This window comes from Euprymna scolopes, chromosome 16 (genome assembly GCF_053919585.1).
Source record: "Euprymna scolopes isolate OS-2025 chromosome 16, ASM5391958v1, whole genome shotgun sequence".
Classification (NCBI taxonomy): domain Eukaryota; kingdom Metazoa; phylum Mollusca; class Cephalopoda; order Sepiida; family Sepiolidae; genus Euprymna; species Euprymna scolopes.
The window spans coordinates 134,046,667-134,073,548 of NC_136497.1; the positions used below are offsets into that span (position 1 = coordinate 134,046,667).

General features: G+C 36.1%; 1 long non-coding RNA gene across 1 annotated transcript in view; it reads right to left on the minus strand.

Annotated features, from left to right (window-relative positions):
• The window catches only part of LOC145296103 (uncharacterized), a 31,128-nt gene extending 4,482 nt beyond the window's left edge, over nt 1-26,646 (minus strand). Inside the window, exon 1 of the long non-coding RNA XR_013869963.1 lies at nt 26,546-26,646. This is a non-coding gene — a long non-coding RNA (uncharacterized LOC145296103). The remainder of the gene's footprint in view (nt 1-26,545) is intronic.
• Nucleotides 26,647-26,882: the final 236 nt, after the last annotated feature.

Below are 26,882 nucleotides of genomic sequence, written 5' to 3' on the forward strand. Positions count from 1 at the left end.
ACGTGGATCTTATTTCTAAAATATGAACATGTTAATTTTATAGCATGATATCTAACCGATTGCTAAGATGACAAACAGATAATAGGTATGTAATATACCCAAGTTTATCTACATAAGAATACTATGCTATCAGCTTGGCAGTGTAAGGGTTCTATTGTACTGTTTAAGCTGATTAGTATCAAGTTCTACAGATATAATCTAATATATAAATGGCTATACGTCCTTCTGTCTCACATGGCTACACCAGGCATCTCTGCTAGCTTAAATAAATACTTTTTTAGCTACAATAATATCAAAGCGCTCCTAATTATGCTGGACATCTACAGAATGCCAACATCAATATATTACATATGAATGAGTCCCCTGTGGAATTTCCACAGGTACTGCTAGTTATTATTATTATTATTATTATTGTTTGAAACTCTCGAAAAATATAATATTTAAAAGACTATGTCTATCTTGCTATCTGTGTGTCTGTCTGTTTTCATATTTTCAACTTCTATCTCTTCTGAAACGAAAAGTTGCAGAGTTGCGCTAGGGGCCTCATATGATTGGGATTTTATGGGCCATTTGAAATTGTTTTAAGGTGTTAAAATGGGTCAAAATTGAAAAAAATCATTAAAGATTTTGTATATTCATTTTAGTTTATATTTAATTTTTAATTGGTTTATAATTGATACAGTGATAACGTCACTAGCTTTGAATGCTAGTTTCGATTTCAATTCTAGCTGATGGAACCCAAATATTTTTTTAACTTTTGAAATCACGACTCTTAAATAATATATACAAAATCTGGACAAATTAAAATATCATATTTAAGCATATTTTACAGATGGGCAAAGCCCCTGCCCCCCCCCCATCCAACAAGTATATCTAGAAGATTCTAGAGAATTCTTAGAAGATTCTAACTGTTGCATACATTATTTTAACAAAATAGGTTTCATAATAATATTCTGATTGTTATTTATAATAAAAACAGGCAAGCCAATTAAAATTATTTATAAAGATTATAATTACAAATTGCATAAATTAGCAAATGAACCCCATTATCAAGCAGTTTCTTATGGAAATTGCTTGAGACAAGGCGTGGAACCACTTGATGTAAGGAGCTAACAAGAACAAAAACTGATTAATGCAAAGGATGGAATACTGCTGCCATATATGGGCAGGAGCTGCTAAAAACAGCCTATCCTGCTTTGACAGAGTACAAAATAAATAGACTTTGTGGCTTATTGGAGGATGCCCCTTTCTCTACCCTGCAACCTCTCTCCCACAGAAGAGACGTTGCGAGCCTATCCTTGTTTTATCGTTATTTCCATGGCAGGTGCTCGTCTGAACTCCAATCTCTGGTCCCCCTCGCCAATCTTTCATGAAAAACACCCGTCTAGCTGAATCCCCTGTGAAAAATTTCCCCCACTCTTTATCTGTGCCTAAATCAAAACGTGGATTCCATGAACAAAGCTTCTTTCTTAGAACTGCACGCCTGTGGAACTCTGTTCCGTATGCCTGCTTCCCACCTGACTACAACTTGGATGTCTTCAAGTCCAATGTTAACAAATTCCTAATGAACCGCCCCTTAAGTAAACACTTCATCAAATCTTCACACTAACGTAATGTACTTGCAATAACCCTTATCCCTGAGTGGCTTCCAGGCCTTGATAAGTGGTGACCACCGTGTAAAAAAAAAAGACAGGAGATGCATATTGACTTTCAATTTGAAGAGGCCAAGGTTGTATGTATCATGCAGTTTGCTGACAAAACATATGTACATGCATTTGCACATAAATCTTTATTTTTTATGGTTCAAATCAATTTGATAATCAACTGATTAATAACCAATGAAAGCATAATACACATTTTACATACAAATTTTATATACAAATTTTACATACAAATTTTACATACAAATTTTACATACAAATTTTATATACAAATTTTATATACAAATTTTATATACAAATTTTACATACAAATTTTATATACAAATTTTACATACAAATTTTATATACAAATTTTATATACAAATTTTACATACAAATTTTATATACAAATTTTATATACAAATTTTACATACAAATTTTATATACAAATTTTACATACAAATTTTATATACAAATTTTATATACAAATTTTACATACAAATTTTATATACAAATTTTATATACAAATTTTACATACAAATTTTATATACAAATTTTATATACAAATTTTATATACAAATTTTATATACAAATTTTATATACAAATTTTACATACAAATTTTATATACAAATTTTACATACAAATTTTATATACAAATTTTACATACAAATTTTATATACAAATTTTACATACAAATTTTATATACAAATTTTACATACAAATTTTATATACAAATTTTACATACAAATTTTATATACAAATTTTACATACAAATTTTATATACAAATTTTACATACAAATTTTATATACAAATTTTACATACAAATTTTATATACAAATTTTACATACAAATTTTATATACAAATTTTATATACAAATTTTACATACAAATTTTATATACAAATTTTACATACAAATTTTATATACAAATTTTATATACAAATTTTATATACAAATTTTACATACAAATTTTATATACAAATTTTATATACAAATTTTATATACAAATTTTATATACAAATTTTATATACAAATTTTACATACAAATTTTACATACAAATTTTATATACAAATTTTACATACAAATTTTATATACAAATTTTATATACAAATATTATATACAAATTTTACATACAAATTTTATATACAAATTTTATATACAAATTTTACATACAAATTTTATATACAAATTTTATATACAAATTTTATATACAAATTTTACATACAAATTTTATATACAAATTTTATATACAAATTTTACATACAAATTTTATATACAAATTTTATATACAAATTTTATATACAAATTTTACATACAAATTTTATATACAAATTTTACATACAAATTTTATATACAAATTTTATATACAAATTTTACATACAAATTTTACATACAAATTTTATATACAAATTTTATATACAAATTTTATATACAAATTTTATATACAAATTTTATATACAAATTTTATATACAAATTTTACATACAAATTTTATATACAAATTTTACATACAAATTTTATATACAAATTTTACATACAAATTTTATATACAAATTTTATATACAAATTTTATATACAAATTTTACATACAAATTTTACATACAAATTTTACATACAAATTTTATATACAAAATTTATATACAAATTTTATATACAAATTTTACATACAAATTTTATATACAAATGAAGGTCAGATAAACTGAATATAAAATATGAACAAGTTGGTGAAAAGCTGTTACTCGTTTTTAATATTCAACTTGAGCATGGAATATTTTATCCAGTGTCTTATAGATGAAAATATGAGAGAGTTCATATAGAAACGTTGTTTTAATTTGAAATTAAAACGTTTTTATATGAACTCTCATCCTTAACGTTATTCTCGCGTTGCCTACGCACAGTTCTAACATTTCAAAATACAACCACAAGATACAACAGGCGGCTCTTTACAAACAGACTGCTTTCTCCAACGTTACAACATGCAAGGAAGAAGAAAAGTTAAAAAAAGAAACAAAACAACACACTGAAGATGGAGCATACCCCTGAAATATATTTGTTATTAATTTCAAATAAATAAAATATTTGTTCATTTTCTTAATATTACGTTGTGATTTGGCTTTCAAGCACACTTGATGCGAATTTTATTTTATTCAAATTAAAACAACGTTTCTAGATGACCTCTCATCCTTAAAATTATGAATGTTTTTAAAAAAATCATTAAATTTTATATTTTCTCCGTTTTTTCCGACTTTAACTTTTCCGAAAATGAAAACAAAAACTACTTTCTGTTTACTAAAATTTACTTTTCCGTAAATGAAAACAAACAAACATACAAACAAAAAATACTCAAAACAAACATACAAACAAAAAATACTCTTGTTTACTAAAATGCACTTGTGCCATCAAAATTATTAAAACAAAATAAAAGATACATTGTGTGAAATAAATCTGATTTTCTTTTTACACACGAACTTGGAAATTGTTATTTAATAAAACGGCGGACGTTGTCGAGAGTGCTCTCCCTCTAAATTCCATAATTTTCACTTTTTTAAAACTTTTTCCTCTTAATATCATCGATTACAGACTTAAGTTTCAGATTATAAAAAAATGGAGAACATAGGGGTTCAGTTTTCAATTATAACATTCTACTGAATTGAACATGAAATTTGTGACCACGATGAATAGACACATACATACATACATGATGATTGCAACGTCTTGTCAGACGAGTGCCACTCCCTCAGACATCTAAAATCCATGAGCTCAAATGCCTGAGGGAGTATCTATACAAATATGATGTTACAGAGTCTTAGCTTTGTATGACAGCTAAGTCTCTCTCTCGGTTCAAAATGTTGAGATCCAGCAACAAGCAAGAGCAAGATAGCCAGCAACAAATTAAACTGCAGACCAGCTTAATGCGGGTAATGGTCTTCCGCTTTATGGTTTTTAAAATCAGAGATTTGCTTCTCCTAGAAAGGTTGCCTTCACCACAGCTTACGGGAGCCCTCTCCACCCCAATACACATATACACACACACAAATATACACGGTGTTAGTTGGCTGTTGACCCAGAAAAAGAGTTAATTCGCCCTTTGGAAGGTCTTGTTTTTAATCCTTCAGGGAGACTAGCTGCCCTCCTCACCAAACAAGTCTGGTGGGGGAACCAGTTTAGTCGCCGGTGACCCGACCATGAGGCAGGTAGTACTGGGTTACATGGTACCAGTAACACATGACATGACCTGACATACATACATACATACATATATACATACATAGATGAGATGGATATATAGATAGATGAGAGAGAGAGAGAGGGGGTGGGTAGATACATACATTAGAGGGGAAGAAAGGGGGTAAAGAAATCTTCCTTTTTTAAACCCCTCCATTCTAACTCTTACCTTTTGGTCACATCAGAGAGAGTTGCCATTTTTTTTTCATTGTGATCACAAATTCCGAGTTCAATTTAGTACAACATTATAATTAAAAACTGAACCCCCACGTAAAAAGTTATAAAAACGTTGTTTTTTTTTTTTCAATTTTTTTTATAATCTGAAACTTACGTCTGTAATCAATGATATTAACAGGAAAAAAAGTAAAAAACAAGTGAAAATTGTGGAATTTAGGGGGGGGGCATTTTCGACAACGTCTACCAATAAAAGTATAAAATAAAAAGTGAAAAAGACATTTTCGCAGTTTTAATTTACCTTTTATAAACAAATAAACCGCACTTTAGTAGCGGGATGACTTAATTTATCTAAGAGATTCGTTTATTTGTTCACACGAGAGTTTAGGACGCTGAAATCCTCGCAACTTGGAGGAATTTTACTTTTTATTAGACAAATTGAAAATGTTTTTAAATAAAAGAACTGTCTTATTTTATTTCTTTTTTTAATATTTACATGATTTTTTTTAATAAAACATTTGGTTTAATCAAAATTACAATTCTTCTGCAATTATCGCCATTCCTTTTCTTATTTAATTGTCAAAGACTATATGATGCTAGTACACTTATTAATCCACTCTATTTTTTAGAAATTATTTCCAAGTTTAATTAAAGTTTTATGTTTTTTATAAATTGTAAGGTTACAGTACAGAATAGGTACAAAACACTCTCTCCTCCCCATGTTAATAATGGCATTCTAAATAATTACATTATTTCAGCACATGCACTAGTACCGACTACACTTTTGTTATTACTATTACGGAAAATTTTTACAATGTGACATAGCGTCATTTAACCACTAACAAAAAATGAAGATCTACTATTTATTTATTTATTTATTTTTTGCATTTAAACGGCCTTTATAAATAATATACAAGAAAAAATTGGACCCCCCCCCACAAAATTTAACATTTTCGAGTGGGTAATCACTTTCCTATATTAATTTAACATAAAATGAGCACCCATTTTTTGGCCACCTAGATTAAGTGAAAAAGACATTTTCGCAGTTTTAATTTACATTTTATAAACAAATAAACCGCACTTTCACAGAGGGATGACTCAATTTATATAAGAGATTCATTCACTTGTTTACACGAGAGTTTAGAACGCTGAAATCATCGCATCTTGGGGAATGTTGCTTCTTATTAGACAAATTAAAAATGTTTTTAAATAAAAGAATTTTCTTATATTATTTATTTATTTATTTATTTATTTTTAATATTTTCATCATTTTTTTAATAAAACATTTGGTTTAATAGAAATTCCAATTCTTCTGCAATTATCGCCATTTCTTTTCTTATTTAATTGTCAAAGACTACATGGTGCTAGTTCAATTATTGCTCCGCTTTATTTTTTAAATAGTATTTTCACGTTTAATTAAAGTTTTATGTGCACTTCTGTATGACAGTTACATATTAGCAACAGAAACGAGTTATCAACCCTTTTTCTTCGAAAGAGAACTGACATCTAGCGGCCATTATGTGAACCTCAAATATAAACAAATGTTTACGATAACACCAAAATATATAACGAAATAAATAACACAAAATATATGAAAATCGAAACATTTATCGTATAAAAGATGTATCAAAATATAATTTTAATGTATTAATATAATTTTTTTCAATGAGTGATTCATAACTGGAAATAAAATAATAAATCTGTATATCTATAAAAGTGAAACTCTGTGTGTGTGTGTGTGTGTGTGTGTGTGTGTGTGTGTGTGTGTGTTTGTCTGTGTGTGTACATTTCCCTACCAAACTACTTTTCAGCCTACAGACTCGAGATTTGACAAAAGGAGTATTGAGATTTGGGAAAATCTTTTTAATAAGTTTTAGGCCAGAAATTTGGTTGTCAACGGGTCAAAGTTAATCGATTTGACCTTTAAAAACTCTACCAAACTCCTCCATCAATTTTAGGTCTAAACACTTGAAATTTTAGATGTAGGTTACTTGGACATGGATCAAACTTTTTCATTTGATTTGCGTCCAAAACAATAAATATTAAGGGGTTAAAATTGGGGTCAAATATTTTTTAAATTTGAACTTTGCAGTCTACCAAATTACTCAGCCTATTTTGTGTCTATGCAGCAAGCTTTTAAATCAATTTTCGTGCAAAAATGTTTCTGCCAAGAGGTCAAAGTTAACAGAGTTGACCATTGCAGCTCCTTTCCCAATTTTGGGTGTAAACACTTGAAATTTTAGATGTGGTACCTGGACGTGCGTAAAACTTTTTAATATATATATACACATGCACATAAAGTTATGAACAATACATAGGGTCCGGACAAAGCCGGGTATAACAGCTAGTATGATAAAAACATGAAACATTTATAGATTGGTTTTAGAATTATTTGTTTTTATGGTAATGTTGTATAAAAATGTAGCAAAATATAATTTAAAAAACACGAAACATTTATAGAGGTTTAAGAATTTTTTTTTACAGAAAGATTGTACAAAAATATATCAAACTATAATTTTAGTTTGCACGAACTTTTAGAAAAGGAAGAGTTATCGACCCCTTGACAAGCGACATCTGTCGGCGGTTCCTGAAACTAAAATAGACATGCCACTGTCATGCAGAAGTGCCGTTTTATGATATCTGTTTTTAATAAATTGCAAGATTAAAGTACAGAATAGACACAAAACACTCTCTCCTCTAGCAGTGTCAGAAATCGCCATTAAAAATGCGTGATAAAAACTTGAATAATTAGACTTACTATCTTTCGAAGCTTATAACGACTTGAAAAATGTAATTTAACCCCTAATCTTTTTCAATAAAAGGAGCAAAGACCAAATTTTTAAATAATAACAGGTTTAATAGCAAAATATGCAATATTTGTTTTTTTTAATCGGTTTTCTTTAAAAAAGATTTCAAGAAAATCAATAAATTTTAACTTACTTCGGATATAATAAATATATATAAATTCCAAAAAATCACTTACCTATAAAAAATACTAATCAATGGGTACTTCCATTCTTCATTGTTAAGAATTTATCCATATTCATATTTTATATTCCATGTACTTTTTAAATAAAAGAATTTTTTAAGCAAGGATTAAAAAAATACCGCAAAATCAGATGGTCACAACTGGAAGAAAGGGGAGACAAATGTCTCCCCTTTCTTCCAGTTGAGTTAGTCTACATGGGCAACCACACTTGAAAAATGATCACATTTCACTTATCAGTTTTTGCCATTTAAAAAAGTTCCACTCGACCAATTTTCCATTTTTTTTTATTCTCTTAAAGAAATACATGAGTTTTTGATTTAATAAATTTTATTTCTTCTTTATGGAGTAATTTTTGTTTAAATCTAAAAAAAAAAAAAAAAAAAACATTGAATGAAGCAGAAAAAATTGTTGTAGGTATTCAATCTTTTCAGGACAAAATTTAAAAAATGTGAGGTTTCACTTAAAAAAAATCAACGTGGGTTAAAAAAAAGGTTTTAAACTTTTCACTTTACAGGTAAATTTGCACAAAACTATTCTTTTTTTGTTTTAAATTAGAGTATTTTATTTATTGATCTTTTATCTTCAATTTGTGATATATATAAATCTGAGGTGTGAAAATTAATTATTTTCATTTTAATAGACATTTCCAAATGGGGGGGGGCGAATTAAAAAAAAAGTTTGTCTAGAACATTATATTCGGTTTATTGGAAAGAGCATAGAATTTCACATTAAACCTGCAAATATTGTAAAAATGGAACCAATAGAAAAATTTTGATAGATTTTTAAATTGAAAAAAAAATTGAACTCGTAACATTCAATTGATTTCATTATGTAGAAAAAATGGCTGTATGAGCGATTTTGAAACCACGGCAAGACTGAGGTAGAGAAAGTTGCTAAATAACATTTATAACAACACTGCAAAATATGTTTTCCCAAAACCTCGTAATTTTTTGAGCAAATGAATTTAAAGATTGAAAATTTTCAATATCCTGGCTGTACATCGCTGAATGCCGGTGTTAAATGAAAGAATAAGCATGTCATATTAATACCGCTTCTTTTTAAGAAAAAATATGAAGAAAGTATAAGCAATATTTTTTAAATTTGTTTGTTATGTATGTTATCTTCAGAAAACTTAATGAGTGCCGGAAAAAAAAGAAACTCTGCTAAAGATTTCATTTAAAATAAATTTTAAAAATTTATAACAAGGGCTTTATTTTACCCGGTTCATCTTTCCTTCAACACCGTCTACTAATTTGTTTCATTTTCTCGCTCGCTCGCTCACGTGTGTTGTGTTTACTCTTTAGTAACAGGCTGATTTCAAATACAAAAACTACATTTTGCATTTTATATCTAAGCACATTTTAATTAATAAGAGAAAGAAATATATATTTTATATCTTTGTGCTATTTGACAGGGGTTTTTTTTTTTATTAAAAATAACATTTTTCTACGCAAGGCTATTTGTGTGTGAATTAATCGACTTGTGTTTTTAAACTGTGTTCGGTCAGTAAAACCATTATCATTTTTTAATATATATTTATCTATTTTTCCTAATTTAAATTAATAATTTTATTTTTTCTATTTCTTACAATATCATTTAATATATTTTTGCAGATATTTTTCTAACAATGAGTCGAAAACGAAGTATTTCTACACGCAGTACAAAATTTGCAGGCCCACCTTCTCCATTAAAAACTACAGAACCCCCTACTTTCCGTCAAGTTATTAAATATAGTTACTTTATGGAGAAATCTCAGCCAACTCTAAATGCATTTTCTCTTTCGAAATTAATGGCAAATGAAATTGTGGATATTTGGAAGGCAGTAAATCCCCGTTTGCCCCTATTGACTGAAAAATGGATTATATATAAAGTGCAAGATACTTGCTTTAAAAAAGTTAAGCAAATAAACAGAAAATCCTTATCAAAAGTCGCTAAAAATATTCTGGTCGAAAAACTTGACAAATTATTTGACATTTCATCGTGTTCATGTGATTTACCACTTGCAAGATGCAGTGACAAAAATGTTAAATGCAGAAAAGAAAATTGTCAAGCAAAGCACATAGTGTGTACCTGTTCTATCACAAAGAAGGTAAGTTTACTTTTATTTATTTTAATTTTCAATTATTTGTTTTTATTTTTAAAAAGGTTAATGTCTATATCATACATATCTTAAATTAAATGAATTTCGATACTTGTAATCATATTAATTACAAGTATCGAAATTCATTTAATTTAAGATATGTATGATATAGACATTAACCAAATGAGAAAAATTCTTACAATTTTTTATATGTAAAATAGCATTATTTCTAAGACCAGAGTAGAATAGAATTAACATTTGTCAAATTGTATATTTCAGGTTCCTCTGGAAGATCGGGAATATTTGAAGGACCAAAGAAATAAAATTGGACCCAAAGGCAATTTTCAACTGGGACCTGTTGATAAAGCAGCAGTAGCAAAATCTAAAAAGTTATTTGTGTCAAGAGAAAAGCAAGTTGATTCATCCCCTCCTGTTGCTTCAACATCCCAAGACCAAAATATTCTTCCTTCAGAAAATAGTGATGAAACAGATGAAAGTTTTGAACCAGAGGGAGAATGTAAGAGTATTTACAGCCTTATAAAAATTCCGCGTTATGCAATTGAACTCATCAGGGGTGATGTCTCGTCCAATTTAGGAGCAAGTCTCGCAAATGCTTTTCTTTTAGATCTGCAGGCTGTGGGCCTTCTGAAACCAAACATTGATTTAAAAAATATTTTTTTGGACAAATCCAAAATTGATAGGGAAAAAGAAAGAACAAAAAATAGTGCCTATCAAAAGCATAATGAAAAAATTAGCAATCTTATCTGCATTGGTGTCGATGGGAAACACGACAAAGATACATTATTTTACCAAGAAACTGTTGATGATAAAGGGAACAAAATACAAAGAAAATCTAAAAGACAAGAACATCATTTGACTTTTACAAAAGAGATGGGATGCGGAAGTAATGGGAAATACCTTACTCATAGAGTGATCCCCACTGTTGGAGCCACAGGTGCTGTTCTGGCAAATGAGGTGTTCCAAGTGTTAAAACAATATGAAAGTGTTCAAACACTAAAGGCTGTCCTTTTGGACAACACTAGCATCAACACAGGATGCAAATCAGGACTAGTCTCTTCCTTAGAAGATAAAATCAAAAGGAAACTACACACAATTGGATGTTCCCTCCATCAGAATGAGCTCCCTTTTAGGGCAATATTTAAATCCATTGATGGAAGTGGCAAAAGCCCAACATCTTTTACAGGCCCACTTGGAAAATTATGTGCCAGCAATCAACATCATTTGCCCCAAGTTAACTTTTTACAAGTGAGTAGTCCTTTAGAGACTATTTACTCTAAATTAACAGAAAATAAGGATCTATCTGGTGACCAGAGATTACTGTTAGAATATTCAGTAGGAATTTCGAGGGGCAAAGTAAATCCTAAGTATGCAGCCTGGAGGATCGGACCATTGAATCAGTCAAGATGGCTTACTCTGGCAATCAGATTAATGTGCATATGGACACGAAAAAGTTATGCAACAGAATTAACCACAAAAATGCATAATCTGATTAAATTCATTGTCCAAGTCTATGCAGTTTACTGGTTTGAAATTAAATTAGATAACAAATTTCATAACCAGCAACTGTATATTTTTAAAATGATTGGGCAAATAAAAAAGCAGCCATCAGAAATTCAAGAAATAGCATTGAAAAACCTTAAATTCAACGCTTTTGCCCTTTTGCCTGAAAATATTATTTTCTTAATGATAAAATCTAATGAATTGGAAGTGAGAGAAGAAGCTATTAAAAGAATTTTAACCATAAGGTAAGTAAACATTTGTTCATATAAAACTGATCAAATTGTTTACACTGATTTATACATTCATTTTAACAAAAAATTTAATTAAAATAAAAATTGTGTTTATTTGTTGAATTCAATATAATAATTTCTTTTTTTTCAGGAATGGGGAACCATCGAAAAAGCGTCTGAAAAAAATTTCAGATATAAATTTTAATGCTTCACATTGGTCGGATTTGATAGACCTTTCTCAAAATGGAGTGTCAGAGCCAGCTTTGACTGAAGACTTATCAGACAATGAACTTCGCGAATTCTGAACGAGTGGTAGAAAGCCAGATTTGCCTGCTCATTCACCAAGAGTTGAAAGGGCTGTGAAGTTGACATCAGAAGCCTGCCATTCAGTCTATGGACTTGAAGCAAGACATAGACATATTATTGCTAAAATTTTATGCCATGAAATGAGGCAATTTTTTGCTTCAAAAGGGGCTTATAGAGAGACCTTTGACATTATGTTACAAAATAGTTTGATTTTTGTACTTTTTTCCCTAGAAGTAAGAAATGTTTTGGATTTGTTTAAATTTTTTTTTCCCCAAACAATTAAAACTTTTCTTCTTTTTATTGACAACAAAAAATTCAATTCTTTTTACAATTTTTTATAATTATAACACACAGTAAGGTAAAATATGCCATTTCCAAAAAAAATGGGGGAGGGCAGTTATAAATTTTTTAATATTTACCATACCAGTTATTATATAGTTTATTTAAATAAACCCCCTCCTTGCTATGATCAAAACTGCAAAATACCAAATAATTTCACATGTAAATCTTTCACAGATAAGGATTTTTCCGTTTCAAAACAGACGATCTTTAAAATCAAATGCTCATCTAACGGCTGATGTTAGAAACCTAGTTTTTATATATTTGTACTTCCCTCATGTGGGTGCAATTTTCTCCACCTAGGTCTTTTACATTTTCCAAAAAAAGTTAAAAATCAACCTACCCTAGAGCATGTGCAGGCACTTTGTAAACACTGTTTTTTAAAAAATTGTAGTAAAAAAAAAAAAAAAGAATCGTGCAAACCTTTTACCACTGGCACCGCCCGCTTCAGAGAGTGAAAGAAGAAAGAGGAAGAAGAGAATGGCCACTGCATCTATTTATAGACTAGAGATCATGGGAAGAGTATGCAAATAACTTTGGACGGTTTTGTCCTATAAAAAGCCTGTATTTGGGAGAGAGGGTGTCTTTTTTGTTTGGCAGAAGCAATTGCTGTCAGAAGTGCATTGGACTGCAGGATTGAAGAGTGAAGATTGAGTTGTGGGGTCATTGTATTTAACCACAAGCTATTTCGGCTAAGAACAGATCATGGAATCTGGGATGTTGAGATTGGGAAAAGATGTGATACCACCTTTTAGTGGAGAAGGTGATGTAGTCGGATGGATAAAGAAAGTAAAACTGGTGGCTAAGCTTCAACATGTGCCAGACCTTGCCAGTTTTATTCCACTTTTTTTGCAGGGAGATGCACTCGCTCTCTATTTTGAGATGAATAATGCAGAACAAGAAGATGCAGAACTGATAGAGATGAGACTTGTGACCGCCTTCACTGAGGGGCCTTTTGAGGCATACGAAAAACTGCAACGATTCAAGTGGACAGGAGAATCGGTGGATGTTTATGCTAATAAAATCAAAAGATTGGCTGGACTGGCAGGATATCTTGGAAGAGGGCTGGAACATACAGCCAAACTGGCATTCATAACTGGATTCCCAGACGATGTATCTGTGGCATTACAGCAGCTACCGAACATAGAGAGAATGGATGTCAGCAAACTGATACCGACTGCACGGCTTTTAGTCAGCAAAAGGGTCGTAGAAACTCGGACATTGGCCGCAAGTGCGCAAACTAATGAGACTATTAAGGGAAAGAAAGAATCAAGCCTTCAGTGCTTTAGATGTCAAGGACTGCACCTAAAAAAAGATTGCACAGAGATCCCTAAGGCCAGGGCAACATGCTACAATTGTGGAAAATTTGGCCACATTGCGAGATATTGTCCTCAGATTCAGGGAAACGGGCAAGGGGGAGCTTCTGCGCCGCAAGCTACCCTAGCAATGAAATGAAGGCGCAATACTGGCCTCTTCCTATAATAGAAGTAGAGGTGAATGATTCTGTAATGACTGCACTTGTCGATACTAGGTGCACCACTACTTTAATCAATTCCAAACTTTTGAAGGGATATGGAAGGAGCGGTACAGTGAAAGCAGTTGATGGGAGGAATATAGAATGTAAAGGAGCCAGACAAGTGGAGATAAAAGTCTGTGGAATGCACGTAAAGGTGAGGGCAATCTTGATGAATCACATCGTTGATGGGATCGACGTCATAATTGGAATGGACGTGATTAATGAGCTGGGAGGTGTAACTATAAAGAAAGCCAAAGTGAAGTTTGGAGATATACAATGTGCCGTGGCTGCCCATCAGCTGAATGTTTGCAAAATCGAGGATAAAGACTTTGAAGCAAACTTCGATGGAGATAAATGGACAGTAAGATGGACATGGAAGGGAGAGCCTCCAGTATTGCAGAACAAAGTCCAATATTATAAAAACTCTCTGGAAGGCGATAAGAAATTAGAATTCGAGAAAGAGGTGGAAAGATGGATATCGGATGGTATTCTGTTACCATGGAAAGGAGAAAGAAAAGGCGTGTTGCCATTGATGGCAGTATTTCAGGCCACAAAAGGGAAAGTTAGGCCAGTGTTCGACTTTCGTGAGTTGAACCGTTTTGTGGCGTGTCATACAGGGAGCGACATAATAGATGTATGTGATGAAAAGATAACAAAGTGGAGACAGTTGGTAGGAGGGACCGCAATAGTGGACCTTAAGTCTGCCTACCTGCAACTACATGTGGCAAAGGAACTGTGGCAGTACCAGCTAGTCTGTTATAAAGGAAAAACCTATTGCCTAACACGATTAGGATTCGGACTTAATGTCGCACCAAAGATTATGGCAGCCATTTTAAAAACAGTATTAAAGAAAGGAAGTAGGACGAAAGAAGCCACTGATTCATACATTGATGATATAATGGTAGACGTAATGAAAATATCGACACAGGAAGTTGTGGAACATTTGAAGGGGTTTGGATTAGCAACAAAATCTCCGGAATCCCTGGACGGAGGAGCGGCACTGGGCCTTAAGCTTACGAAAAATAAGATGGGTGCACTAATGTTCAGGAGAGGCAACGAGATCCCAGAGATGGGAGGAGAAATTAGTAGGCGGGAGCTATTTTTGATCTGTCGTAAATTATTGGGGCACTATCCAATTGCTGGATGGCTGCGATTAGCATGCAGTTATGTGAAAAGAAGAGCAAATGGAATGGATTGGGAAGAAAAGGTTGATTGCAGAACCATGAAAGTGATGCAGGAGGTTCTAGCTGAGGTGAAAAAAGAAGACCCTGTTAATGGCGCTTGGCACATACCTGAAGTGAGCACAGGAGTCGTGTGGTGTGATGCAAGCAATGTTGCAACTGGCGTGGTTGTTGAGATTGGCGGTGTGGTGGCGGAAGATGCAACTTGGCTGAGGAAAAGTGATGACTTTAATCACATTAACATAGCTGAATTAGATGCTGTTCTAAAGGGTGTCAATTTAGCTATCAAATGGAGACTGACAAATATTGAAATAAGAACTGATTCAGCCACTGTACTCAGTTGGGTGAACTCTACTGTGGAGGAGAGTGGTAGAATACGAACAAAGGGTGCCGGAGAAGTGATAATAAAGCGGAGATTAGGGATGCTTAGAGAGTTGATGTCTGAATTGAAACTGCAAATAAAAGCAGTGTTTGTGCCTTCTGAAAGAAACAAGGCAGATGCGCTAACACGGATAAAAAAACAGTGGTTAATTGAGAAAGAGGAGGCGCCAATATGCTGTCTTGGAATTGGAGAAATTAAAGAGTTGCATGACATGCATCACATGGGAGTGGAGAGAACATTATATTTGGTAAGGCAAGTGGATCCGAATGTAAAACGGGAAGAAATTCAGATGATAGTGAAGAACTGTGTTCGGTGTCAATCGATCGATCCTGCCCCAAATATACATAATCCTGGGGAAATTGGAGTTTTAACGAACTGGACGAGACTAGCTATTGACATAGCACACTACCGAGGGGGAGCGTACTTATCAATAATTGATTGTGGGCCAAGTAGACTGGCGATATGGAAGGAACTGTGAGTGGAAGCCGTATCTGCAGTTGCAACTGAATTAGAAAAGGTGATGCTTGAACGAGGTCTAGTAAGGGAGGTGATAATGGACAACGGCACTGTTTTTCGCTCAGAAATCTTTCAGACGATGCTAAAAAAATGGAAGATTAAAAGTTATTACAGGGCAGCCTACAGACCTGGAGGAAATGGCATTGTGGAGCGACATCATCGGACCGTGAAAGCAATAGCTGAGAGAGGAAGAATATCGCCTGAAGAGGCCACATTTTGGTACAACATGTCCCCTAAGGTCGGGCAAAGAGATGACACAGTACCACATAGAGCAATCTTTAATTACGAATGGAGGCATCCTAGAGACATGTCACCGGAAATTAATGATCAAGGACCAGCCAGAATCCAAATAGGAGAAGAAGTTTGGGTGAAATCGCCTAATGCCCGATGCACAACGCAGTGGGGAAGAGGAGTGATAACAGGAGTGCAATCCCCAAACAACTGAAGTGTCAATGGAATGCCACGACATGTTTAAGATTTAAGGCGTGTGGTCCATTTAGGTGATGAGGATGATGGTACTGAGCCAGGGAGTGATGAAGATGAACCGGTGCCAATGCAGAGACCGCAAAGAGAACGCAATGCGCCGATCTGGACACGGGATTATGAGATGTGAATGATCTTTAATGATCATAGGGGCGTGTAGTAAAAAAAAAAAAAAAAAAAAAAAAAATCGTGCAAACCTTTTACCACTGGCAACGCCCGCTTCAGAGAGTGAAAGAAGAAAGAAGAGAATGGCCACTGCATCTATTTATAGACTAGAGATCATGGGAAGAGTATGCAAATAACTTTGGACGGTTTTGTCCTATAAAAAGCCTGTATTTGGGAGAGAGGGTGTCTTTTTTGTTTGGCAGAAGCAATTGCTGTCAGAAGTGCATTGGACTGCAGGATTGAAGAGTGAAGATTGAGTTGTGGGGTCATTGTATTTAACCACAAAAATAAAAAATATTTCTATTATTTTTCACAAAACTTTAATAGTTTTATTTTGGAAGTATATTCCATAAAGAAATTAAACAACCCACTTTAAGAAGAGAAATTACGAGTTTTGTATATTTTATTTGCAGTTTTGTGTTAAGAGTGTTAAAAATTCTCCAAAAAATTCTGACACACCTACATCTCCTCCTCATGTTAAGAATGGCATTCTAAATAATTACGTTATTATTTCAGCATAATTCAATGTGGAAAAAAAACTATTTAGAGGGTAAAGTAGATTACCCGGTGATAGCGTAAGCTCCGAGGGGTTGCAAAGGATGCCCTATGCGACCCCCCCCTACTGGGTCGAGTAACAAGTTTTGTAGTACGGCGAGCAGCGAGTAACTAATTTGTGCCAACCGTTCACCAGTAAGTCGTTAACAGAACTGGTGCTAGTCAGAGACACAATTCTTTTATAACAGAAGAATAGTGCCTCCCCCTACTCCTCCAAGTCTATAAGAGACTCGTTCTCTCAACCACTCAGATTAGAATTCCGCCCTCGAGGCCGGCGCCACCAAGTAAGCAATCTCCTTTTTTATTTTTATTTTTATTTTTATTTTCTCACACACTCCCGACAAAAACGAGAAAAAAAAAACAAAAGGTAGAAGAGAGAAAAGAAAAAGAAAAAGTTACATAAAAATGACAGACCACCAAAATACTTAATCAAAAAACAACTGTTAGTACAATATAGCAGTAGTCGATCAGTCCAGATATCAATCAAGCAGGCAGCAGGCTAGGTCTACCCTGTCGTTTTTTAAGGGGCGCACATTCTGGGCAATACCACTTTTGCCTGTTGGGAGGTTCTGAGTCGATACCGACACATCGGAAATGGTACCAATCGTCGCACGAGTCACACCCGATCATATTCTGATTCTGCTGCGGAGAGCTGCACAGGGGACACAACCAGACCTGCTCTTCAACACTAGGGGGTGAATCCAACGTCTCCCCTCCCTCCGCAACAGGAGGTCCTTCAGGAGTCCTAGAAAGCTCTAAGGGGTACAGATGTTTCAGGGAATGTACTTCCTCCAAGCCCTCCCCTTTTTGTACACGTGCTGCTCTAACGACACCATCATGGCCTGGAATCAGTTCAGTAATAGTTCCTAAGACCCAAAACGGTCTGGGTTTCAAAGGACTCTTAATCAGCACAACATCATCCTTCTGGAGGCGGGTTCTTGTACTGAGTCGGGATCGACCAGGAATCTTCCTTCCCAGCTCTAGCAGGTACTCCTCATACCATAGTTTGTGGAAATCTGTCAGACATTGGTCCCTAAGTTCCAAGGTTTGAATTAGCCTCTCCCTGCTGGGAGGCAACAAGGTTGTTCTATCCTCTCTATCCAGTCGTATCAATAGCCCGGGGCTCTGATTGGGCTTAAGGAACATATTAGGGGTAATTGGAGTAGCATTTTTGTCGGCTGACACCTGGTAAGTAAGAGGCCGGTTATTAACAGACCTCTGAATATCCGATAACACTGTCAGAAGGGTAAAGTAATCCAATCTACCCCTGCCAAGAATCTTAAATAGGAAATTCTTCATGGTCTTGATACATCGCTCCCATGTTCCTCCATACCAAGGAGAGAACAAGGGAATGGTTTTAAGTTTTAACTTACAAGGACCGTATTTTCTTTGATAGTCCGTAAAAAGAGAGAGACGATCGAAAATCTTTCCACTTCCTATAAACGTTTTCGCGTTGTCACTATAAAGGGTTTCGGGAACGCCATATCGGTTAGTAAATCGAACCAGTGCCTGGAAGAAAGAGGGTACGCTTATGTTGGGAACTACTTCAATGTGTATTGCTCTGATATTCAAACAAGTGAACAGGAGCAAGTACATTTTCGTATCTCGTTTCCCGTCACTCACCCAAAGATGGCCAGTAAAATCAATCCCAGTGTGTTGATAGGGGACTCCGAAATCGGTATGGGGCAACGGCAGGGCAGCAGCAGCATTCGGCGTCACTGGCATTGAATTATAACGTTTACATCTGGCACAAACAGCCAGTACCTTATTCACAGCTTGTCGACCCTGCGGGACCCAATAACCGCTTCGCCTCAACTCCGCTAGAGTTGACCCAGTTCCAAGGTGGCAACACCTTTCATGACAATCTAAAATGATGAGTCTGGTAACAGGATGATGTTTCCCTATCAGAATGGGGTTTTTAACTTCATAACCAAAGTGGGAAGATTGGTTGATTCTTCCCCGAGATCAAATTAAACCGTCAGGGTCCAGAAAAAGATCCAGAGCACGAACCCTAACTTGGCATGGGTTTACCACTCGGCTCCTTTAGGTACTCCACTTCCACGGGAAATTCTTGCCGTTGCACTGTCTTCATAAGGTAGATCGCTGCCTTAGAGTTGTAGTCCCATTGTCGATTAAATCGGATGGCTAGGAACTTAAACACCAAGGCAGTAACAGTCAGTAAACCAGAGAATGAGGAAAACCTCTGAAAAGGTATGGCCGAAGTGTACTCTTGATCATGGATCAAAGAACAATTTGCTGAACTGCGGGTCATTCACTGGCATATCTCACTCAAACAGGGCATATCCTGTCCTGGCCATTGAGATATTCCTTCGCATAGCCAGGAAGGGCCTGAACACCAAAATTCCATCTTGGATTGGAACTTTCTCAATGTTAATCCTCTTGTTAACAAATCCGCCGGGTTGAGTGTACTATCAACATATCTGAAGAGAGTCTTTTTTTTTTTTTTTTTATTTTTACAAACGCATCACCACATTATCAAGGCCCAGAGGCCACTCAAGGATAAGGGTTAAAGAGTGTACAGTAGAAATTGGTCAATATAGTAATCATTAGTAATGAAAATTTGGTAAATTTAATAACTTATATGGAACGGCTCATCAAGAACTTATTTACTTTAGACTTGAACACAACCATATTGTAGTCAGCCGGAAAGCAGGAAAACGGAAGACAATTCCACAGGCGTGCAGTTCTAAGAAAGAAGCTTTGTTCATGGAATCTACGTTTAGGTTTAGGCACAGATAAAGAGTGGGGGAAATTATTGATAGTGTTTACAGCTAGACGAGTGTATCTTGTGAAAGTTTGGCAAGGAGGGACCATAGATTGAAGCTCAGTTGAACACTTTCCATGAAAATAACGATACATCAGAGACAAACTCGCAACATCTCTTCTGTAAGATAGAGGTTGCAAGGAGGAGAAAAGGACATCTCCTACGAGGCTACGAAGTCTATTTTGAACTCTATCAAGGCAGGACAAGTCCTTTCTAGCAGCTCCTGCCCAGATGTGGCAACAGTATTCCATCCTTGGACGTACCTGGCTCTTATATAGGTAGAGAATAGCATCAGCAGTGAGATATCTACTGGATCGATAGAAAGATCCCACCATTTTTCCAGCGGCCTTGGCAACAGATTTGATATACGTGTTCCATTTAAGATCAGGAGTAATGGTCAAGCCCAGAAGCTTGTCAAAACTTGAGGCCTCCTGAAGACGAGAGCCATTCATTTCAATTGATGACAAATGTGAATTAGAAAGTTGATGATGTAAAGAGAGAAGCTTGGTTTTAGATGCATTAAAAGTAACCAGCCACTCCTTTCCCCATTGTACTACGTGCTCAAGATCAGAGGAGAGAGAATTGGAGAGAACTTGGTCGTTTACTGTCTTAGATGTGGTACCATAAATGGTAGTGTCGTCAGCATAAATGTCTACAAATGATGTAAGGATATGATTTGGAAGATCATTAATGTAGATCAGGAAAAGAGTTGGGCCCAGGATGGATCCCTGAGGGACACCGGCATTAATACTGTGAGCTTCTGATTTTTGCCCCTCAACTACTACTCTTATGAACCTATCAGAAAGAAATGATTTAATAATTGAGAAGACTTTTCCAGCTATACCATAGCTAGCGATCTTATGAAGTAAACCTTTATGCCATACCCTATCAAAGGCCTTAGATATGTCAAGAGCAATTGCCCTAGAAAGATTGCCACCGTTGAGAGATTTGCTAATCCTATGCGATATAACTGTAAGGACATCTGCTGTAGATCTAGCAGAACGGAAACCATATTGAGTGTCACTAAGAAGGTTATTTTTGTTGAGATGTTTGATTACTTCTGTATTTAACACAGATTCTAGCAACTTACTCATGACACACAGGAGACTTATTGGCCTGTACTGAGAGGGGGATGAGCGATCACCTGAATTCTTAAATACAGGGCATACTGATGAGATTTTCCAGGGAGATGGGAAACTATTCTCCTTAAGACAACGTTTAAACAGTTTTGTAAGTATGGGCGCTAATTCAGGTTGAAGTTTTTTGAGTACTATAATTGGAATACCATCAGGGCCAGTTGCTTTACTCGAATCAAGGTTTTTGATTAGCTTTGCAACATCACGTACAGATATACGTATATCACATAGCGTGTTTTCTGATACAGGAGGAAATATTGGGGGTTGGCGGTCTTGGTCGCAAAGGGTAGAATTAGCTGCAAAGTTCTTGACAAAGAGTTTGGCTTTGTCTGATGCTGACGAGATTACCTCAGGTCCATTGATAATAGTTGGGATGGAGCACACGCTTCTGTTCAGGATTCTGTTTGCTATTTGCCAAAACTGGTGGGAACCAAGCCGCTGCTCAGCTACTTTGGACTTAACAGATTGAGCATACAACACTCTTGCGTTCCTTATTACTTTCTTACAATGGTTGCTGGCAGTCCTGAAAACGGCTTTAGTTTCCATACATCTATTACGTTTGAAGCAGTGGAAAAAGTGATTTCTGTGCGCAATGGCAGCAGCACATTCTGGAGAGAACCATGGCTGGCTGTTAGGTTTTTGCTGAAACTTTTTAGAGGGTATGAAATGGTCAATACCTACAATTAACCATTCAGTTAGGTCTAATACTATAGAGGACACATCCTTTTTAAACATGGAATGCAGAGGTAGATCAGATATAAATGTACGGAAGCTATCCCAGTCAGCCTTAGTGTGTCGATATACTGTACGATGAAGAGGTACGTCTGGGGACTTATTACATTTCATTTTTATCTTAATTGATACAACAGAGTGGTCGGAAGATCCAAGAGGCGACAGAACAGAAACTGAACATAGTTCAGGGCAAGTTGTGAGAAAAAGGTCTAGTAGGCTCGCATACTGGCCGTCATTATCGGGCACACGGGTAGGTTCCTGAACAATCTGAGTGAGGTCATAGGCAATGGAGAAATCATGACAGAAACTCCCCTCATCATCGGTCTTGTTTGAGTGGGTCAACCATTCGACGTTGTGAACATTGAAGTCTCCACATACGTGAATGTTAGCTGAAGGATAAGTAGAAAGGACTTGGTCAATTTTCTCAGATATGCTTTGAAAGATAGTAACTCCTTTTCAAGCCATAGCGAGACTCCAACTCCACTTTCATCTGCAGAATGTCTTTAAGTCTATTTTTTGCAAAAACATTTTTGCTAGCCATGTTTTGAGATAAAATCCAGGACAAGACCACCTGTGCATCCGTGGCTATACACAAATTCTCGGGAACAAATCCTTCACAATTGTCCAGGATTGTGGGGAGACACTTGAAGGCGAGGAAAACGGCCATTAGTTCCAACACAGGCAAAGTCTTGTCCTTCATAGGTGCCACCTTAGCTTTCGCAAATAATAAGGATGACCGACCATTTTGTACGATATACATGGCAAACCCATATGCTTCCTTGGACGCGTCGCAAAACAGGTACATATCTCCAGGCAGCCCTGCCATAAGCGCCTTGCGCAAAAAACGGAAATCACTCAACCCTGAAAGGTCCCTGGCTAGCTCTCTCCAATCGCTCAAGATCGCTGGCTGGAGTGGATCATCCCAACCTGCACCATTCTTCCACATGGACCTGATTAGCACTCTACTGCGGATAGTAACCGGGAGACATAGGGACAACGGATCGAAGACCTTAGCTGACTCTGAAAGAACACCTCTCTTAGTTGTCACGTCAGGATTGCACTTTACCGGAGCGACATACAACTCCTCCGAATGTGGGGAGTATCGGTAGCCCAGTACTCTCTCCCACTCCTTTTCATGGATACTTAGAGTACCATCCTCCTTCATCCTATTGCGGAGCGCCTGACTGTTTGAGTTGCATGACTGAATAATAAAGCCCCCTTCCAGCAAACGCTCTCTAACAAGGGAATACAATGTAGTAAGCTCACTCGCGTCTGCCACGGATGCCACAAGGTTATCCACATAAAACCGGTCCTCCATCATTCTGCGGCAAGCATCTTGAGGGTATTTTGCCGCATGCAATTTTAAGATGCACCCCAACACAAATGGGCTGGAAGTAAACCCGAATATCAAGGTGGTATAGCGGAAGCAGCGCAAACAATTTCCTTGTTTAAGAAAAAAGCAAAACCGGTTCCTATCCGCCTCCAGCTAAAGCCGAATCATTAGGAAGGCTCGGCGAATGTCTGCTAGTAGCACATAATTGTTGGCTCTAAAGGCCAGCAACAACATTAAGATGTCCCCTGTTAAGTTAACGCCAGAATATGCTGCTTCGTTCAGCGATAATCCATCTCCTGTCTTCAAACTACAGTTGAACACTGGTCTTATCCTGGTAGTTGCCGTAGGGTCCGACTTGAAAACTGGTCTATGTGGTATCCACACATATTTGTCGAACTCCTGAGGGGAGACAAAAATCTCTTCAATTATACCGTCCTCCTGTTGCTGACGAAACACCTCCAAATATTCATCATATATTTTTCTTTTAGTCAAGTTTGCTGCTACCCGGTCTAAAACATGCAAGGAAGTTGCATGATTAGAGGGGACTCTGGCTAATCTATCGTGATGCCAGGGGAGCTCCACATAATAGCTTCCATCCCGAAGCTCTACCGTTTCCTCAAATCGCTTCATCTGAACTTTATCGTAATCAGAAAAGTCCTCCTGACTGGGAAGCCCCAGAGATTCCAACATAAACATTTGTTCTAGTCCTCTTTGTACCATACTGTCAGGAAAGCACTCCGCCATGGGATCCAGGTATGTTGATTGTGTTTCAAGGACAAAACATAAATGTGATGAATCGACCTGGGGGGTATGTTCCATTACCGAATTAAACGAGAGGTGAGTAACCTCAGAGAGGGGCTTATCTTCCAAGAAAAAAGAGTCCACTGCTCCAAACGGGACCAATCCAGGCGGGGTTGCAAAGGCCCATCCATTCAAACACGGGATCAGCTTTAATGAGTCCAGATGTTCAATCAGGTCTAACCCAATTATTCCCTTGATCGGTATTAAATCCTTTCCGGTCTCAAACTGGCTGGCCAAAGCATATTTTGCATCCTGAAAGACACGCAATAGAGATTCCAGGTTGGCCACTCGAACCGACAAGTCCATACCATCGGCTACCAAGACAGGAGATGTCACAGTCCTTCCAGAACCCAAGTCAACTCCCAGGACTACCTCTGTGAACCCACGCTGACACTCACCTAGAAAGGTAGACAATCTCAGCTGACAATTGACACCAAGGGTTTCGATTGGGCACAAAGTTCTCAGTACATCTGCCACCAGATATGTCCGCCCGCTACCCGTGTCCAGTAGGCAATTCACTGACACTGTCTTTGGTCCACAAGAGAATGTAACTGAGAGAATGGGTGGCAACGTGCGGGAATACCCGGTTGAAGTTGCATTGTTCACATCCACATGAAAAGAAGGAGTAATAGCATTCCCCCTACCAAACTTTTGAGACGTATTCTGTCTTACTGTTGATGTAAATGCAGTGGAGACACCGCCCTTAATCTGCAATCTCTTTATTGCTTCTCCAGTTAGCCTCAATATGGAGGACAAAGGTGGCACCCGTCTATTTGTTAGCGCTATTATCTCGCCTTTCAGTTCGAGAGGAAATTTCCTAAACAGAATTTTAGCCATCAGTCTGGCTCCACCAGAATCGTCCACAGAAAAGTCACACGAAAAGGAATTCCCCAGCTCTTCCAACAGCGATGCCGTCCTGGTAACGAAGTCCCCCAGCTCAAAAAGGGCTCCACCTTTCTTTGGTACATAGTCCAGAATATCCTGGAATATTTGGTCAATGATTTCATCCAGGTCCAGATACTCCCTCTTCAGTATAGCCATGGCTTGCTGGTAATTGGTGTCAGTGCAACTCAGGTGATTTACCAGCCTCAAGGCTCTGTCTGAGAGTGAACACTTCAAGAAGTTCAACCTCTCGGCATCATTGGCCATGCCGATCACGCAGTTCTCAAACCTAGTCAAGAAGTTTCTGAAACTCATGCGGTCGGACTCCATTTCCTGTCCGCTAAATGTAGGCCCTGTGATCTGTATACGTGGGGGTTTAACAATGAAGGAAGAACCTCTCCCGGTAGTTGCAGAAGCCCTTGAAAACTCAAAGGCAGATTCCGAGTAAGGGCTGGGCTCTGGCTGTCGGTATGCTTGATCCAAATCGCCCAAGTCTTCATAATAATCCTTTAGTTGAGGCAGCCAAGCACCCTCAATCTCGGCAGGTGTACTCTCATCAAAGGAGCCTAACTCCAGCTGTGTGATACAAGTCTCTAACTCGACAATGAATTGTCGAATCTCCGTCCTTAAGAATGAGTACGCCGATGGCTTAACTCCATCACGACACATCTTCAGTCGTCCCTGAATCTTCTGAGTCAATGACTCCCTTCTGCGTAGGAGCTGCTCTTTCGTGACGTTCATGACAGTAGTTAACCGACGAAAGAGTAAGCAGCAAATCCTTTGCAAGATGTGGAAAAAAAACTATTTAGAGGGTAAAGTAGATTACCCGGTGATAGCGTAAGCTCCGAGGGGTTGCAAAGGATGCCCTATGCGACCCCCCCCTACTGGGTCGAGTAACAAGTTTTGTAGTACGGCGAGCAGCGAGTAACTAATTTGTGCCAACCGTTCACCAGTAAGTCGTTAACAGAACTGGTGCTAGTCAGAGACACAATTCTTTTATAACAGAAGAATAGTGCCTCCCCCTACTCCTCCAAGTCTATAAGAGACTCGTTCTCTCAACCACTCAGATTAGAATTCCGCCCTCGAGGCCGGCGCCACCAAGTAAGCAATCTCCTTTTTTTATTTTTATTTTTATTTTCTCACATCAATAAGTGCACTTGCACTACTGACTACATTTTTGTTACTAGTTATAAAAATTATATAAAACAAAAAAGTAACCACAGCTTCCTTTTATTTCGGAATGTTTCCATTCTTTGTTTAAGGTTTAAAATGTCAACATTTAATTTTTTTTTTTAAAAGTACAATTTGTCGAAGTTGCATTAGTTTTCTACCCTAAATTCTCGCATAAATAATTTAAAAAAAAAAGACCCTCTTAGTAAAGTGGAGTTATCTCCCTTACATCAATGACGAGTGATGCAAAAGCATCCAAATAAGAATTAAAAAAAAAAATTTGTTGAACCTATTATGCCTGTTATTTTCGAAATCTGAACTAGAAAGAAACATAATGGCCTGGACGCATCTCTATTGTAAAAACGGATCCCCAAAAGACAAAACCAATTCAATCAATACTCACATTTTGTTTAATAAACTGTTTTGAATTGCTTATCTGCTTTCAAGGAAGAAACATTACTATTTAAAAACATGAAGAACGAACGGGTAGTTGTTAAATCCAAGATGGCGATCGGAATACTAGGTTCGCAGAAAATAAAAGAGGAGAAATCAAAAACAAATAAACAAAGAAAGAAACATTTCAAAACGTGGTCGATTTCTGTGTTAAATATTACGGCTAAAATTATTATTATTCTTTTATTTATCCGCGTATTTTCGTGTTTTAATGTTAAAAATATAAAAGATGTCAAAGACGCCAACTTTGAATTGATATTATATAAAAAGTCAACGGCAAATAGAGC